Raw genomic sequence first — 18,392 nt, forward strand, 5'->3', positions numbered from 1 at the left:
GGGAAGCTGCGAAGTTGAGGGGAAAGCACCTCAAAGTAAGCGTCCGCGAATATGCGGAGGGCGCGCAGCCACTGCGAACGCTTCGCCTAGTGAACGTTACTATTTTAAGCGTGGCTGGCAGCCTTGTCTGAACTATCATGCAGCCGGCAACGACATCCAACCAGCGATAGCGTCGGACGCCAAGCATGTTGCAGGGGGGAACCAAAACCGAAACCGGTTTGAACAACTCTCCTAAAATAAACGACAACTACATTCCGATACATGTGCTTGTTGCCAATAGTACTAAAGTTTCTTCTAACACAATACATTTTCAATCAACCAGCTGTGTACACATAGTTTAAAATCTCTCCCATTGTACAAGCACACCCCGTGACGTTTCCTATGAGAGCCAACTTGTCTTAAAATACGATTGGACTCTGTTTAGCGTTCTAAACTTTGTGCATACGCCCTTGCGGTTTTGTCAATGCTATTTTGTCTTTAGAAAAAAATTACTGCTAGTGGCATAAAGTGCAATTGGGAGAATTTATTTTTGCGATATATTTGGGGGAGTTCGAGACAGTTTCGGTTTCGTTTCTACGTAAATACTTTCACGGTTTTTGACGTTATCTGTGGTCGCGCATTGGTCATACTTCACAAATTGTCATGATTCACTATTTAGATGTTGTTTGACTCCCGAAATGTGCCGCGTAAACTTCCTTCCGGCACTTCAAGCTAGCAAGTACTACTTTCATGCAGTAAGTAAGGCCGAGCCGAAGTGGACGCAGTGGCTGAAATACGGTGTTCCACTCAATCTGAGATGGTGAACCTGGGGACGCCTCTGCCGTACCTACGGATCTCACCTACATGTATTTTCTTCATAGTATCCGCCGCATCTTCAACGAATGGACAAATTAAACACATTCCATCAATAAAAAAAGAATCTGGTCCTAGATCTGAACCCACATAGTGGATGATAACACTCTGTGCTTTATCAAATGAGGCTTCGGTAATATGCAGCGAGGCTTACAAATAACAATTACATATGTTGAGGTTAACCCCCGTCATACAGGACATTTTCGAGAGGGTTTTAAAGCTACAAATAGATGAACACAAGAACGAGGACAAAACAGGCGCTTCCAACATTGCATCGGACATTGCTGTTACCTTGTTGGATTACAGTACTTTGAGTGAGCTGCTAAGCTGACCATTGCTTGGATAACGTTCGTGCTGTAGGCTTTACCCTAGCACCCGCAAATATCTGATGATCAGCTACTACTTTTTTTATGGCAGCATTACCGAAAGTAAATGTGTGTTCGTGCTGAACACAGGTCTGCTCTTTCAGCCTGCAAGATGGCTTTATGGTTTACGAAAAAAAAAATCAGTTGGTTTCATTTCCTTATTACGCATATTAGTTTTAATTTCATTTAGATTTTCTACAGGCGTGCGCGTCGCACACGCATTTGAAGCTTACGGCGAAGCGCTGAACGTCAGTTGTATTAAACAATACTTGCTCGCTACAAACGGTCATCATCATCATCATCATAAACCTACTCAGGTCTATTGCAGTGCGAAGGCTTCTCCCATTGACCTCCAACCCCTCCTACCCGGCGCCGCTTGAGTCCACAGTTTACCCCCGAATTTCTTTATTTCATCCGGTTTATGCTGTCCGCCTGTGAAGTCAAAAACCTGCGGCCATGGGCTCATAGTGATTCCTGAAGTATGGCTAATGAACGATCACAGATATCGTTGGAAACTATGGGCGTGTTGCACGGCGAAACCAAAACCGAAAATACTTCGAACTCTCCGAAAATGAGCCAGAATAGCTGTATTCTCACACATACTTGTCGCGAATTGCACTAAAGTAATTCCTAAAAGCATCCTTTGCACAAACGCAGGTGCGAATGCATGAACTCTAAAATCTTTGTCGTTCTGTATTACAGCGCAAGATAAATTTGCGTCATTTGGTGATACTGCTGCAGTTGGTTGGGCCGCCTCCGACCTCGCATTGTATTTTTTTCTTCGTTCGGGCTTTAAAAGGTAAATGCGGTATTAGTGAAAGTATAAACGAAAAAGAGTAATTTTATTCGTTCTCGTCCATGCATTGAAAATACAAACACAGGTGAACACATTAAAAAAAAAGACCGGTTGGTTGCTACTTAGCAACCTATTAACTATGGTGTGTAAAATTCTTAAAATTCTTTTTTTTCTGGCATGTGCAATGTTCGCAGTACTCTCCGTGGGCTCTTTGTTTCACAAAGCAGCTCAATGATGGGAAAAATAGAGAAAGTCACATATCGTTGTGACGATTCCGCGTGCAGCACAGAATAGTCTAACGGTATTGCTGCCTTTGCAAACATTGACATTAGAAATGCGTTAATATAACAATCTCATTTTAAACCATTTTTTCTCTATAATACGGCTGCTCCATGCAAAAATAAGGTATTGAGCTTGTGAACACGAATCTTTAGCTTGTTTCCTAGCAACGACCGTTGCACTTTTTATCAAGTAAAAACGAGGCAGCAAAATGATAAAGCAGCATAAGCAAAAACATTAATGTAGCATGAGTGTTGCGCACGTTCAAATCATTTAGGCGTCATAAATTGGTCCGTTGCCCAGCCCCTCCTCCCCCGGCTGTCCGCAAAGCCTCACAGTATCTTTTGCTCAGACATTTCCAGTTTCAACTGAATTCCAATACTTTGAAAATGTTTGTCATCTTCGGATCAATTTTCGCTTTCCGCCCATGTAAAACGCTACAATTGTACAATAATGAACGGAATTATTTGAAACAACGGAGCGAAAGAGTGACAGGGCTGGTTGTCAATGCTGAACCGATTCAATTTGTGCATTTCGCTTTCTCTCGAGCTGCTTTTGTCTGCACATTTACTGCCGTCAAGCTGAGCTTGAACCAAGTTTTTTAGTGCGCCGGCCAACCCAATAGGATAGATCATGCGTTGATTAAAAAAAAAATAGCAAGTTTAAATAGTTTGTTTTTCTAGCCTACCGATAATTATCGAACTATGTTTTTCTGAAGACAAAATTTATGTGTACTTAGGGATGCCACCACACTGCGTGTGAGGAACATAACGGATTTTAGCCCGAAGAATAGAAGTATCAAAACAAAACTGTATTGTTTGCTTTTTGACATACGATATTGCGGAAATTGACCAGAACATCACGCGACAATAAGCGCATGTTTGTGCTGCTGAGCCCTAGGTCACGGGTTTGGTTCGCGGCCGCAGCGACCGCTTTTCAGATGGAGGCGACAAGCGAAAACCGCCGTGTCTTCGAGATTTGGGCACACGTTAAAGATCTCCAGTTGGTCCAAATTATTCAGGAGCCCTCCACTACGGCGTGCCTCGTCGTCTGTGTAGTGTCGGTGCATTAAACACCGCAATCAATCAATCAATCAATCAATCAATCAATCAATCAATCAATCAATCAATCAATCAATCAATCAATCAATCAATCAATCAATCAATCAATCAATCAATCAATCAATCAATCAATTATTAATGAATCAATCAATCAATTAATAATCAATAAATCAATCAATCAATCAATAGATAAGCTACCTTGCGACAGGTTACATGGACGCAAAACTGAGTCCTACATGCGTAAGAATAACACAATTCTCAAAAAGGTCAGCTATTTTTGATGCGGGAAAATTTTGCAGCACTAATTCAAACACATCGCTATCCGCTTTATCGGAATGAGTGCACTAAACGTATCTTATTGTTGGACCTATCGTCCCTATGGATCTTTCATCTCGATGGACATTCAGGCTCGATTGGACCATCCGACTTGGTTGATCTTTTGTCTTGTTGGACATTCAGGCTCGATTGCACCTTCCGACTCGGTAGATTTTTCGTCTAGTTGGGCATTTAGGCACGATTGGACCTTCCGTCTCGGTGGGCCGTTCGTCTCGCCGTTCAGGTGACGTATTGGGCCTTCCGACTCGGTGGATCTTTCATCTCGTTGGACATTCACGCCACAAACGTACCCACACTACCGCTTTCGGATAGAGCCATTTCTGTCTGGCAATCTCATTCTGTCTGACACAAAATTCCCGGATAGCCTGTGTAAAATAACTCCCGAATGTTGGAGACCACAAACATTTTATTATTCCAAACGGAAAAGGTCATGGAGCTTCCTGAAGTACAGGCACGAAGTACCCAACTTCGGTGAACGTTAAGTGTCGTTTTTTTCTTTCTTTTTCGTTCATTATGAAGAATACAACACACTGAATTTAGTCGGAAACGTAATTGTTTAAACATGAAGTGAGACGCAATAGAAATACTAAACGGTAAAGGAATGAACGAAATTAGTTGGCAAAATATAGATATCACGACATTCCGTCCGTAATGGGGGCAAGCCGAGATTGATGGTTGTGTATCTACCCACCTAATTGCACGAACCTGCATACGCGTTCCTGTGTGCGCTCACGTCTGCGTATAAACGTGTGGGTGTGTGCTTGCTGAACTTGTATAGGTGTATCTAAATCAGGCCTCTTATTATGTTCGCGTTAGCTATGAGTTTAAACAATTACTTTTCGCAGAACTCACTTGAGTAGTTGGGCCATTACAATAGCAATTTTATTGTCAAAAACACGCCTTTTTACATTTCTTGGAATAGTTCGGTTGCAAAGTATATTTACAGATGTTTATGCCGGCGTTCGCAGCTAGTGTGCCTACAAAACTTTTTATACATTTAAAACCATTTGCTTTTTGCATGCTTTCTTTGGAGTGTCTCATTTTGTAAGTTATGATACTTTTCATATTAATAGACAAAACAATTAAATACAGGCGCACATCTACGCTATCTGCACTCATTTGTGAGCCTGGATATTGTTTGCGTGCGGCTTAGGAGTAATCGGCTTCAGCAACATGAACAGATACGACATTTGCTGCGTGGTGGTTACAATAAGTACGTGCGATGAGGCACCCAAACCGAACATTACCTAAATGTGCACAAGCAAATGCCTGAAACTTTGTTTTATGCTTGAAACAGCAGCATAGGTTGCGCCCTTTGTAAATGGTTTTTCGAGTATTTCAAATTCCTCCGGCGTGCCATCACAATATGCCCCCGGAACGTCTTCCCGCAGCAGAGCTTCCACCTATTTTAAATGTCATTAAAATATGTACTTCTAAGCTTTTCCACGTGATTTACTCATGACCTCAAAATCAGGCAGTAGCCCCGTTACAAGGAGGCCGACGGCACTTGCAAATCACTTTCGCAAAATTTGCCTGAATGCGTCATGCCGTATCCTGTAGATTCATTTTGATTTTGCTCTTTTTACTCACCGTTTTTTTCGAAACACTAAATTGACTCGTAAAAGTGATAACACAGTCTACTCGGCCGATATTTTGTTGTTACAGACGCAATTCAAACGGAGTGATTAATATGCGGAAGAGAAATCATGACTTTGAAAGGCCAGGTCCAGACAGCCAGCGTTAAAGGCCCCTGTTTCAGAGAAAAAATTGACAGTTGTGCTTACGTGGATATCTGCCAAATTGTGATGCAGATGTTTGACAGCGAACTCTCCACATTTGCTAGCTTGCTGGTGTTATAGGTTATAGTATAAGAGCTTATGAAGAAATAAAAAAAAACGTTAAACCTTTGCACGAACACCTCGAGCATAACACCACTAAAGCACAAAAAGACCCTTCGCTATCTCGTCGAGAGCAGGCAAATATTGCCGGGAACCATGTATGGGTTTGCTTATTTATTGTTTGGTTTTACTGCCGGGTCAAGCCCGACTTTGTTATCTGCGTTCCAAGCAAAGGGCGTCTTCCATTCTTTATTTTTATGCCGCACGGGCTATCACATTCAGATAAGCAGACTGTTTCGCCCTAACGTCGCTAGCCCAGAATAATCTTCTGTGATCTACAATGTAATTGGATGTAAATCAATGGTTCCAGAAACACTTGCGCCGAAAGATAAAAGCCTGCAGAGCAGAGGCCGCGGCATTCGATTCGACGACCCTCGCCTGCGCAAGTCACTCTGTTGACCGCTGCTTCGGCGCCCCTGTATTCTTTTGATTTGTTAGAGAAGCAAAACTTCGCTCCAATAAACTTATTTTCCTTGAAGACAACCGCGTCGTCTTTGACTACGTGACAATTTGAAGGATAGAAATCTTCTCAAAGCGTATGGGTGGAAATAAAGGTAACCTGAAAAAAGTGTCATATGGGGTTTAAAAACATGATACCAGTTCTAGGCTTGTGAAGTCTGATTATATTATCTCTGCTGTAACCGCAACTGTTTGGGTTTTTTCACATTCATTTCACCACAAGGTAGAAAAATAAATTCCAGCTCATTCCGAAGATCTCGTAGTGTATCTGCGCATATCGCCATAAAGTATGCCTTCTTTTTTTTCTGCTTTGTTTATTTTGTTTTTTGTTGGTAGCCGTTGGCTGCACCCAGCAGTGTTAGCAGTGTTAGCGGGTGTTTTTGCTTTTCTATTGTATTACGCACTGGCTATCGCAATTGAAAACATTGTATCACCTTTCGTCGCCAGAATGGAATGTGCCTCTTTGCTAGCCAGCGTTCTTAGTATGATTATTAGTTCTGTAATGGTTAAGGAATTCTAATTAGGATGGCAAAGGAATTAAGGCCTTAGGCATTCAGCCATTCCTCAAGACGCAAAGCCTTTTGGATGCTACAAACTGATAAGCTGGAGCAAAACAAGCTCAACACACGTCGCATGTCCTGTGCGATAGGATATACACGCTGCTAATGGCTCCCTTAGCGGTTCGTCAGGATTTTTGTTTTTGACAACCGGTGCACAGGCTGAGCCTACAACTGGCTCTGTGGCACTGATATTCGAGTAAGCAGTGCTAGCGATGACGCATCATTTCTAGCATAGGGGAAATCATCGTTTGAGTACCAGATATGAGGGCTCAAAAACATCATGTTTGCTCACGGCAATAGTAGAATATTTCCTCCTACACAAGTGGCCCGCTTGCCTTTGTTGCACGCGGCGCTGTCGCGGCGAACAGGACTCTCCGAGGCCGCATAGCGCAAAAAATACTGCATCGCCGCAGTAACTCGGTCAGCACTTTATGAGTCCTCGGCGACGACAATCCCCAGAGCGACGTTTCACCGCACTATCATCCTCTTTCATACATTTGTAAACTGATTTTCAGCATTAGCCTGGATCTGGGAGGCAGCACCGAGTTTTTGCTGGTGCGGTGTGTTCCAATTTGCGCGCGATTTATGCTCACCGTGAAGGCGGATGGTTTTCACGGTCGCGTGCGTAGCATTTCTGCCTGGAGAAGACGCCCTGTTTCTGCCAGCGTTATTTAAATCTTTTAAAGGCCGCGCTATACCAGCAAATTCCGTAGAGCTCGTGTGCCGGATCGCGACTACACACATTCGTCCCCATAAAGATACGGCGTGCCGAAGTTTCGCTCTCCTAAACACCGCTTCAGGCGCCGAAACCACCTGCGTCTTCATCCAGAGCCGGTACCGCTGATTGGATGAAGCATTTGACGCAATCCGCCAATATCGGTGCCGTAACATTTAACGCCAGATGCGTCATACAGGCTATGTCAGAGGCAAAAATCTACGTCAAAGCCTTGTTGAATGGTTGCCAAACTCATTGATTGATTATAGGGTTTAACTCGCCGACCCAACGCCGGTGAGGAGGCGCACCGTAGTGGAGGTCTCAGGATTAAATTTTGACCATCTGGGGATCTTTAACGTGCGCCGAAATTTTGTACACATGGACAGTTTTGCTTTTCGCCTCCACCAGAAAAGCGGCCGCAACGGCCAGGAATAGAACCCGCGACCTAGGGCTCAGTAGCACAACGCCTTAACCACTGAGCTACCGCGGTGGGTGGGTTGCCAAACTTTACATGTAAATACGAAAAAAAGACCACTAATCTAGCGATAGCATACTTGAAATTCCGACCTATTAGGGCCTCTTTAAACCTTAAGAATAAATGTTCGCAAGGCAAACAGCATGGTGTTCGAATTGCCGACGGTTCCCTACCCACGTAACGTTGTTGGTGCGTTGTTGAAAGTTTATTGGACCAAACGTAAGCTGCAATACACTTTGCTTCCCTGAAGAAACCCGTGTCGTCATTGGCTACGTGACATGTGCTGGAGGTTCGAGGTACATGAACCCAAAATCCCCAGCCAGTGTACAGGAAAGCGCAACTCGTACCAGTCCCCAACAGCATGGTCATCACACGGACTGTGTATTGCTGCCGGAAAAAGTGAAGAAACAAAACGCCGTGGCCACCATGATAAACAACACGGGGAACATGCCCAAGGCTATAAATTCTCCTGTAGTTCTTCAGAAAGTTCAGAAGATCGTGATAAATAGCTGGAATATCTCGAGCGCGTCGGCACACTTTACCAATTAGACGACGAAGAAACACTTAGGCAAGTGTTTTTTTTAACAATGACTCTGTCCGAATTTGGCTCGAGAACCACGAGCGCAGCAATGTGAACTAGAGCATAATAAACGCCGAGTTTTTGAAAACGCCCATGACTCTTGAACGCACGAAAAGGGCCGAGTTGTTGCTGAAAACACGCTCGCAGCATCAAATGAAAGCGCGCATTTGTTTGTTTAATAAATGAAGTGACTATTGTTACGTGCGGGCCCGGAAGTTATGAGGAAAGAAAAGTACGGTTCCTGAGGCGTGGAGTAAACATTAGCTTTTCGCTTGCCTTCTCGATAGCTTGCTAAAACGGTGGTGGTGGTGGTGAAAAACATTTATTAAGACTAGCCGAGTTCACGTCTGAGAGGGCCGCGATGGAGAAACGGCTGAAATTTGAACGAGGCAGTACGAACGCCCAATCAACACTCTGGTTTTGGAGATGGTCGTGTCGCTACTATCAGCTCCGATACAGTATGAGAAATCGTCCCCGTAGTCGTCAGGGAGGCACTGCGGAAACTTTTCCCGACGTCGCCGGAACCTCACGTCGCTTCCCTCACCGACGTCATTAGTCACGAAGTACATCAAGCACTGAAAGTTCCACGTCCTAAGAATCACCGTGCGACCTCCTGGGAATCATGCAGAACCGCGACCCGCGATTCTCACCCGGTGCTAGCGGCGAGAGACGTGCCGCGCGGAAACCAGTCCGGTGCTCGGCTGGTTCGTCGGCGCCTCCAAGAGCTTGCAAGACCGGTCTGTGTGCGGCAGAGGCGCGCTGGCTACGCCAGGCTGCGCGCGCGGAAGACTGAGTGAGTTCAGATGTCCGGGCTGGGCAGGATCGGCGGAACAACGCGGCGATAACGGCGGACGTATATCTCAGGTGGGAACTGTTGTTTGTCGCGCGTCCGAGTGCCGTACTTCTGTTCGCGATACCGACCAGCATGGCGTTATTCGTGAACGCTGTCGAGCCTTGTTGCTCGCTTGCTTTGGTACTTCCAAAATAAACGGTTGTGCTTCGGCACTACTTACTACTGTGTTCTGTTATCGGCGTACCTCGCTGGGCGGCTGTAGGTGCGGTAGCTCGCGTGGTTGACACACCGGAAGCTAGCGTGGTGGCCTACGTCGGAGCACTGGCTAGGCCGCCCGAAGAACCCCACGATATTCCGCAACCTGCAAGACATGGGCTACGCGGTTACAGTTCATTGCACTGGCCAACCTCTACCCTACCACGAAAGGGCTCCATACCACCGTGCCCTGTCGTCCACCGGTCCACCAACGGTGCAAAACCCATTTCAAGAGCGATGTCTGGTGTACGGTCGATCCTCGTCTGCTCTGCTACCATTGCGGAGATGCCAGCCACACTCACTATCGCTGCCCCAAGAAACAACTCTTCCTTCGAAGTTTCTCTGTAAACTTTCCCCGCCCCCTGTCCTGTCAATGGCCGAGTGGCATCTACGATTATCTGTCTCGGGCTAAGCATGGGCAAGCCCGTTTGAATCATTTGCCGTCGCACTTTGCATATCTATCGGAGAACCGCCGGAGAATCGGAGAACCTTTAGCCTTAGCGAACTACGGAAGAGCAAAAAGACTGCAAGGGCGTGCGAAGATTGCTCGGACTGTGCACGTACGACCAGCGTTTCGTCGCAAACTTCGCACGCATTGCTGAGCCACCCACCCGCTTGGTGATATATAGCACACCTTGCCGCTCTGAGGACGCCCAAAAGGAGGCTTTACAAAGATCTGCAACAAGCCTGTAAAGCATGCCTGTGCTCCCTCATTTTGATGAAAACGGCGAAAGAGAAATGCACACGGATGCCAATGACATAGGTCTGGTTGCGGTCTTTATGCAGAAGCAAAGTGGTAGATAAAATGTAATCGCCTATTCCAGCCGTGATCACAACTGACCCGCTGAGGCCTTTTAGTTTATTACTACATATATAGGTGTGGTGGTGCCGTGCAAGCCCAAACCTACGAGCCTATATGACGTAGTCAGGTTTGCTTGCCACCGACGCAGCCCTTGTCGTGCGTGCGCCTGTGACAGTAGTAGTAGTAGCCGTAGAATAATGCTGGGAGGTGGTTGTCCCATCTTTGGGCGGGTCACAGAACCGGAAAGAAAGCTTCCTCCTCGGGACAAATGTCGCAACCACTTAACAGAGCGTCATACGCCTAGCGGGGTAATTTGTGAGCTCCTAAACAGCTCCGACTGCTTCTTATGGGTTCGTGTGGCTCGTCTTGCAGCGCACCACCCCACCTATATATGCAAATAAGAACTAACAGACATGCGCGTGTCAGTTTTGATAACGCACATACGCGGTGGGTCACGTTTTGAGAAACACCCGCTTCTGCGGGAGATAGCTGGCAGCGTCCCGAAATTGCAAAACAAAAGTGCCGTTGTCAAAAGAAAAGGTTCACGTGCGCAATGATGAGGAGCTGTATACTCAAGTAGAGCAACGTCGTTTGATTATCGTGGTAGTAGGCTGCGTGTATTCACGCCCGTCTCCTCCATACGGCAGCGCTGGCATCTTGGCACCCGACTTGGGGCAGTTGAACGCGGAAAATTGAAATTGACTTGGGCAAACTGGAAAGAGTTTAAGTATCGCCCGTCTTTATTAGAATGAAAGATTCATGGTTGATGGCCAAAGTTCTAGAGTTAATTCAATAGTTCTTGAAGTGTTAACCCTAAAGTATGAATGCTGGCACGGCCAACACCGCGGCCATTGATTCGCCTAATTCGCTCGCAAACACCATGTTGTTGACTGGTTCAGCGAAGCTTTAGTAATTAGCTCGAATAAACTTTGGTTCCCTGAAGAAACCTGTGTAGTACTTGGCTACGTAACAAAATATATAAGTGGTGGTCCTGCTTCACGTTCCCCCTATTCACGTCGTATTGTCTCAGGTGCACTTCTGGGCCTGCGAGCACGGGTAACAGGAGGCGACAGTTTTCTGCAATTGATGTCGTATAATAATATTGAACCTTGATTCGTATGATATAAGCACAAATACAAAAAACAAAACACGGGAAAAAGCTGTCACAGCTTTCTCCCGCGGTCCCTTCTTCTACAACTAGTCACAGGCACGCGCCTGTTACAGTAGTAGTAGTAGCAGTAGCAGAGGAATGCTGATAGGTGGTTCCGCCATCTTTGTTGGAGGGGGGGTTGGGGGAGTCTCGGAACCGAAGAGAAAGCTTGCTTTGCGGTACAGATGTCGCACGCGCATGACAGAGCCTCATGCACCCAGCGGGATATTTTCGCATTGCTTAACGAAAATACGGGACATTGCAAGCTCCTCAACAGGTCTGCGGTTGAAAACTTCTCCCAACACTGTTACCTCTTTACAGTACGTGGTACATTAAAGGAAGGGTATATAACGGCAATGTCCTAATAGCGCACCCATAACGGGACTTGCTTTCTTTATAACTTGCTCAGTCAAGTGTACCATAGAGCCTATTCCTCTGGCCCGAACAAACCGATGGGCGAGGTTTCAGCTCTGTTATAACTGTTCTAGTAAGCCGCTATGGCATAAAACAAGCCAAAACTTTTTTTGTTACTGCATTGGGCACCCACCCATGAAGAATTGCCTAGATTTACATATACTAACATGGCTTTATTTGTAAGAAAGAACTTTTTCCGCATTGAAATAACTTTTGGAGGGTAATGATAACACGAATACTTTTGAGAAACAGTTTAAACGTAATTGTAAAGAGAAGAGAGAGAGAGAGAAATAAACGTTTATTGCCTGAAAAGACTAGCTAGGACTTGGCCCTTGCCGGTCCGAGGTGGTAGGTCTCCTCAGTCCAGGAAACCTCTGGAGGTGGCTGCCGTCTTCGCCCGGTTCACCAGATTCTTCTGGTTCTCCGGATCCTCGGACACCGGCAGTGCCTCCCACTTTTCAGCGATGTCGTGGTCACCGGTGGTATGGCCGCTTGCATTGTTTTGTGGTGCAGAAGTCTGTATTGTTGAGGACGTTTGGCTATCCGCAGGTGGGTCTGGGCGGCGGTCTTCGCAAGGGCACTCCAGGATCATGTGCGGCAAGGTGTCGGGTATGTCACAATAAGCGCAGAGATAAGGGAATTGCGTGGGGTAAATGCGGTGCATGATTATTCCGTGTGCCTATGTGTTTGTTTGGAGGCGACGAAAGATTACACTTTCTTCCTTGGTGAGATCGAGGTGTGGTGGGGGATATCTCCTCCGCTCAAGTCAGTAGTGCTCCAATATTGTCGGTGATATAAAACCAACATGCAGTAAACCAAACAGCTAAAAAAGAAAGATACTTAAAATGATTTTGTGCCTTTCGTTGATTGTTTATTTGCTGAATAAATTTACGCAGCTATGCTGATGGCCTCGAGAACAATTACGGGATGCAAATCTGTTGTCGATCCCATTACGGTAAGTAGTGTACAAGCACCAAAATTTGTGTATTAATAATGTTAATGAGTATGTGCCTAAATTAAGCAAAATGAACATTACTTACAAAGAGTGCTCATTCAAAAGCGCTCGTTATGTAAAAAAATTGGTGACTTCGCAGAACTCCTCCGGCTCAAAACAAATCCGACAGTTTGCTCATAGGTCGACTTCGCACTAAAGTTGTAGCAGATAAACGTTCTCAAAACTCTCTTCAAATTTTAAACTAAAAAGAAAAATGTGGTACAAGCGTCCACCAATTGACCTTTATAAGCATTCAGAGATTAATTTTTTTACATTTGAATGGTAGGTCCAATTTCCCTACAGAATTTCAGGAAGAGGTCTCCTGAAAAAATGTAGTTAATGTGACTTGCACAGTTGTTTCAAAATAAAAGGAGCTTGAAAAAAGTTGTATAAATTTAAAAAAAATATTAACCGGAGTTGCATGTATAGAATCATTATCCGTAAGGTCTCCTTTCCATCTTGCTAAAAATCGATATAATTTGAAAATATTTGTAACTCCACCGGCGTTTAAAGATTTTTTGCAGTCTAGAAGAGTAACGGCCGCACCAAAAATAAAAGCGATATTTGTCTCTTCCATTTCCAAGCTTATGAATTTTCCAAATCCAGAAAACATCCATAAGTTCCCAACCTAAATGAACCCAATCATAACGAAAATCAGTTAGGTTTTTTTATGAAAGTCCTGAAAGCGGCTGAACTCCTCTTGAAACCCACAAAATAAAGGAAGGTCTGCACAGATGAGCAATGCCACGCCGGAGAAGCTGCACCTAGAAAACTGACGCCCCTTCATGGTAGAAAGATGGTCCAAGCACGAAACGTTTCTGATACAAAGGCGAATTCCACGATCTAATCAGCCAAAGTGTAAATGAGCAACAACTCTCGGATAAATAAACGTAATGTTACAACTTTTCATTTATGATGTTGGGGTTGGGTTGTCTTAATAAGCTTATTTGGCTACCTCAGCGTTGTAGTTCATTTGGATGTCCATTAATTAAGCGTGTGACGCAATCAACACGCCATTTGTGGCCCTGTTTGAGAACGGTTTCATAATTATCCCCATCACTGAACTGTATGGCGTTAGATTGCAATCAACTAGACCAATAGGACCCCTTAAGCCTGTGAAGACTTCCAAATGTTTACGCGGTGGGAGGGGGGGGGGGCGTTTACGCTACCCAATTGTGTAAAATTGGTTTCCCGGAATTAAGGTTGGCTTTCCTGTAAGGCGTTTCTCCTAACACCACCAGAAGTGAGACATCGCAAGCTTCGCTTTAAAACTTGGTATCTGATTCAAATAAAACACCGGAAGACCAACTGGTACCGGTAGACGGTGTTATTTTGACTTCAGTAGCCTCACGAACGGCATTGCATCCGCTGAGATGTATCCAAATGACCATAATGGCGGTACACATCAGGAAAAAGCGGTTGAAGCAACTTCAAGGTTGTATAAAGGGAACCATTCAGTCTTTATTGAAAATTTAGGCGGTGGAAACTTGCGACTGAATATCAAACAAATTACTGTTTTTCATGAAGCTTTCGCTTTTGAGTGTGTCTGGTCAGTGTAAATAAGCATTGAGGCGGAATTAAACCTATGACGCACCCATAGATGGCTATGCGTACTGGAGATCAGCAGTCTCATTTAGAGATATCCCAGCGTGCCTAGGAATCCAAAGAGGGTAATTGTAGTGAAATAAGCCGCCATTAGAGACCTTATCGTTCGCTGGAGAAGAGAATGTGTACGTACAGTGCGTAGAGCAGACAGAGAGTGAATATGTGATTATGGAAAAAAGGGAACGATGTATCTAACATGCGTAGTGCAAATACGGTGACCAGGAATTCATCCTAAAATACGGGAAAGAAACCATTATCCTTTGCGTCATTTTAGTTTTCTGTGTTGTTTAGTTTGCTTTATTTCATTTACACGCACCTAAGGGTGAAGATTCCTCGTTTTTATTTCGTTCCTCACCGACATATTTGATTTTAGAGGTAAAGATTATGGTTACTCTCGCAACTACCGTGCCAAATGTTCTAATTACCGTAATACATTCACATATCTATTTATTTAAAAATACTGCTGCCTCATGCAGTCTAATGCACGCATTTTAAGAGCTGCACAATGTAATTTTACTACCTCACAGATGCAACTCACAAATATGTGAAAAATCTTCAATGTTGTGGTGATATGAAAGGGAATGCTCCCATCACGGTGGCCGTAGCAGTGATCCCTTATCCAAAAGACGCGAGGATAGGGTAGGGTTCTCTGTCCAGTAAGGAAGTACGGGTCGACGATGCGCGCCGGTATATGGGACGCGTGAGGCATGACGTAGTTACTCCGCCCCAAGGCTCGCTCGTGGCGTGCTCGTGCGCTGTGCAGACATTGAAGAGACGGCTGAGCCCTGACTCCGTGAAGGTACCGTAGACGCAGCTCCCTCGCTTCCGCTTGAGTGGTCGCCATTTTCTCACTAGCGTGAGGTCGGCTTCGTGCCGGGAGTCGAATCTTCGTGTACCCTCTGCCTTCGCGTTCCAGTCTTCAGCAGGTGATCCCAGTTATTGGTTTCTCGGTCAGTCTGGTGGTCGACTCCAGGCGTATCCGGGGCCATCACCCGCAGCGCTTCGGTGGCTCACGCCACCGGACCAGCAGCTGCTGATTACCTGCCCTACCCGGTAAAGCTGTACGCCTTGACGAGTACGGTGGGCAGCTACCCCATCTCTACCCCAGAGTTAGGAGTGCCATACAAGGGCTGATTGTTGTACCGTGTAAAACGCAGAATTATGCCCAGTTTCGAGGAGCTACTTAATCTTCTCGGAATGTCTGCACACGCGTGGCGACGGCCGCCGCTGCCGTATACGGCTTGGCTTGCTGGTAAGCTGGTAAGCTGGTCAGCTATAGTTTCTAATGCTCCCGCTGCTCCAGAGTTTCCCCCTCTCCCAGTCATAACGCCCGACACACAACCACCACACACACAACCGGCATCCGAACTCACACAACTACTCAAGGAGATTAAACAACAAAACGCAGACTTTCAAAAGAGGATAGAGGCGTTGGAAACCTCCATACAGCGCCAACCTAGCCCACCACCCGTCCCAGAGCCAGCCCAGACATTCATGGAAGAAAAGGTGCGGCCAAAAGTTGTGAGCCTCATAACAGAGTCCACCCAGGTCCTCAACAAGCTAATCTCTGAAACTACTGAAAATATGCTCGGTCTCATCAACCAAATCGCGTCGCGGCTGTCAGCATTAAAAAACCGGTCACCTCAAGAAATATTACTCCCGTCGCTAGAATCTTAGATTACCCAGTTGGAGACCACCATTGAAAAAGCCCACAAAAAGCCACGCCAAGATGGCTCCCAGCAGTCTCCGATGATGCAGTACGCTAGCGACTCTCCACCGTCATCATAATTTACTCCTGATGAATGGCGGGGAAATTAAATGAAATAAAAATCTACCAATGGAACTGCCGGTCATTCCGAAGTAAAAAAGCCCAATTAGAAAACTACATCCAGGCATCGCCTCCAGAAATTCTCGTTCTTCAGGAAACGGATACGCCACAACCTACCTTGCGTGGGTATGAAACGTACTCGAGTGATCGCAGTCACAGAACGGCGGTGTTAGTTAATAAAGATTTGACGGCCCAAAAGCATTTAATCGCCTCACCCATCGCTCATACCTTCATAGAAATCATTCCGGTGAAGCCTGGCCAGCGGAGTCTATTCATCCTTAACATATACAGCCCACCGAACCAACCCCTTACGGAGATCAACCCACTTCTGGCGGAGGCAATCAAGAAGGCAGGCCCAAACCCCTTAGTGTTCCTTGGGGATTTCAACGCACCTCACCACTCCTGGGGCTACCCACAGGCAACTAAGAAGGGAACGGCGTTGCTGCAACCAACACAAAATTTCCAGCTTGTGCTTTGCAACGACCTTACCTATCCTATGAGACTGGGAACAAGTGTGTCAAGGGACACCATTCCAGATCTTACATTTGTACTACATGTCACCCAATTTGATTGGCAACGGCTACCGGACAATCTTGGGAGCGACCACTATATCGTCACCCTGACACTGGCTCACGGCACCCTACGCCGCGGCCTAGGACAAGCCAAGCTCAGAGACTGGCCCGCGGTTCGGCAAGATTCGACTGATTTACCACCTGTAGAAGAAAATCTTGAAATTTGGACAGCAAAGATAGAGGAAGTGATACAAAGCCACACCAAAACTGTGACTTTGACTACTCAAACACCGGTTATTGACACTCACCTCGACCATCTATGGGATGCACGCAGAGGACTAATCAAACGCTGGAAAACCAGAAAAACCAACCGAAAACTAAAACTTAAAATAGCTCGAATTACCAAAGAGGCAGCAGAGTATGCCTTAACACTGCAAAAGCAAAATTGGAGAACAATTTGTAGTGAATTAAGTGGCACGTTGAGCACTAAAAGAACGTGGAAAATACTACGACATCTACTGGGCTCAAAACCATCCAAGACCACGACGCAACAGCAGATCCAACGCCTGGTGCATAACCACCCAAACCCATCGGACCAATTATTGCGAACTATACAAAACAAACTATTCGGCACAGAACAGCGGCAACAAAATCACCCTCCGTACCAAGGCGAGCCAAACGCATGCATGGATGCCCCTTTTACAATGCAAGAGCTACAGGGGGCACTTGAGCGTCTGACCCGTAACACCACGCCAGGCAAGGACAGAATTACCAATAAACTTCTACGAAACCTGAACGAAGACACGCAGGAGTCCATCCTGGCACTTTTCAACAAACATTGGCTAGCCGGCACCCTACCACCACAGTGGAGGCACGCCGACATAACGCCAATTCCGAAACCTCACAAACGAATCAGCATTGAAAACCTTCGGCCAATCTCGCTTACATCATGCCTTGGAAAGCTCTTCGAACACCTGGTGAACCGTAGACTGACAGAACATCTTGACGATAATAACCTCTACCCTCACACAATGTTCGGATTCCGCGCCCATCTGTCTACCCAGGATGTATTGCTGCAGCTGAAAGAACAAATTATAGACAACCTCAGCAAAACCACCCCCAGTACCATCCTGGCTTTAGACGTTCAAGGCGCCTTCGACAACGTCACCCACGAAGCGATCCTCCAAGGACTCCGAGACACCAACTGCGGAGAAGCGACGTACAACTTTGTACGAGCGTTCCTGCCAGGTCGTACCGCTAAAATTCGACTGGGTCCAATACAAACGGGCACATTCTCAACACCGTCGAAAGGCACGCCTCAAGGCTCCGTTATTTCTCCCTTACTATTTATTATTGCCCTGCTTCAACTGCCTTCCCAGCTTTCAGAGATCCCCGAACTACATCACGCCTTTTACGCCGATGATCTTACAATCTGGACGAACACGGGATCAGCTGGAGAACAGCAGGACAGGCTTTAACAGGCCATAGACTGCTTGACGGAGTACTTGGAAAGACGGGGCCTTGCGTGCACCCCTACCAAGTCAGCTTTACTGGTTCTTCGGGCACGCACACGAGGTAGACCACCCAACCCAACGCCCGACCCAACCGTCAGCATCGCGTCCAGCCCGGTACCTCAAGTCACATCACTTCGCATTTTGGGAGT

General features: G+C 46.0%; 1 long non-coding RNA gene across 1 annotated transcript in view; it reads left to right on the plus strand.

Annotated features, from left to right (window-relative positions):
• LOC144139405 (uncharacterized) overlaps positions 1-18,392 on the plus strand; it is a 51,442-nt gene that overhangs the window by 4,027 nt on the left and 29,023 nt on the right. The window contains exons 2-3 of the long non-coding RNA XR_013316190.1: positions 1,920-2,016; positions 12,687-12,745. This is a non-coding gene — a long non-coding RNA (uncharacterized LOC144139405). The remainder of the gene's footprint in view (positions 1-1,919; positions 2,017-12,686; positions 12,746-18,392) is intronic.

Source organism: Haemaphysalis longicornis, unplaced genomic scaffold (assembly GCF_048455015.1).
Source record: "Haemaphysalis longicornis isolate Haplotype H1 unplaced genomic scaffold, Haemaphysalis longicornis Haplotype H1 scaffold_5, whole genome shotgun sequence".
Taxonomy (NCBI): domain Eukaryota; kingdom Metazoa; phylum Arthropoda; class Arachnida; order Ixodida; family Ixodidae; genus Haemaphysalis; species Haemaphysalis longicornis.